The sequence below is a fragment of the Bison bison genome, unplaced genomic scaffold (genome assembly GCF_000754665.1).
Source record: "Bison bison bison isolate TAMUID 2011002044 unplaced genomic scaffold, Bison_UMD1.0 scf7180017848698, whole genome shotgun sequence".
NCBI lineage: Eukaryota > Metazoa > Chordata > Mammalia > Artiodactyla > Bovidae > Bison > Bison bison.
Genome location: NW_011479271.1, coordinates 48234 through 48685, shown reverse-complemented (window position 1 = coordinate 48685; position 452 = coordinate 48234). Strand labels below are relative to the sequence as shown.

The window sequence follows — 452 nt, the reverse complement described above, 5'->3', positions numbered from 1 at the left end:
ACCGTGTGCTTGGGATGGGGGGGCAGGAACTAACCCCTCCCCCATGCTCCCAGAAGCAGAAGTTCTACCTTGGTTTTGAATGTAATTTACTTGATTATAAGTTTGTACAAATTAATTTTTAATAATGGGTATGTTTGACAAGTGCCTTGCAAACCCATGGGGTCCTGGGGTCCACACACACGGCCTGGAGCCGGCCATGGAGAAGTGCAAGCTGGGTGACCCTGTCACCTTCCAGGAGGCAGCGACCAGGCAGATGTTTCCCGGGCCCTGCAGCGCCTCCCGACCCGGGGGGCTGCACTAGTGGGGCTGCCTCAGAGCTGGTGGTCCTCACACTGGGCCCGTCCTCTGCCCTTTCCCCACCAGGCTCCCTGGACGAGGTGTGGGCACCATGGGGAGGTGGGTGCGGGAGGTCAGGGGAGGGGATGTGTGAGGTCAGGGGAGGGGGTGCAGGA

The 452-nt window shown here is 59.5% G+C and overlaps 1 protein-coding gene across 1 annotated transcript in view; it reads right to left on the bottom strand.

Annotated features, from left to right (window-relative positions):
• Positions 1–452, bottom strand: part of KNDC1 (kinase non-catalytic C-lobe domain (KIND) containing 1) — a gene marked incomplete at its 3' end in the record, with an annotated part of 39889 nt that overhangs the window by 17616 nt on the left and 21821 nt on the right. The gene's annotated exons all lie outside the window — the stretch shown is intronic.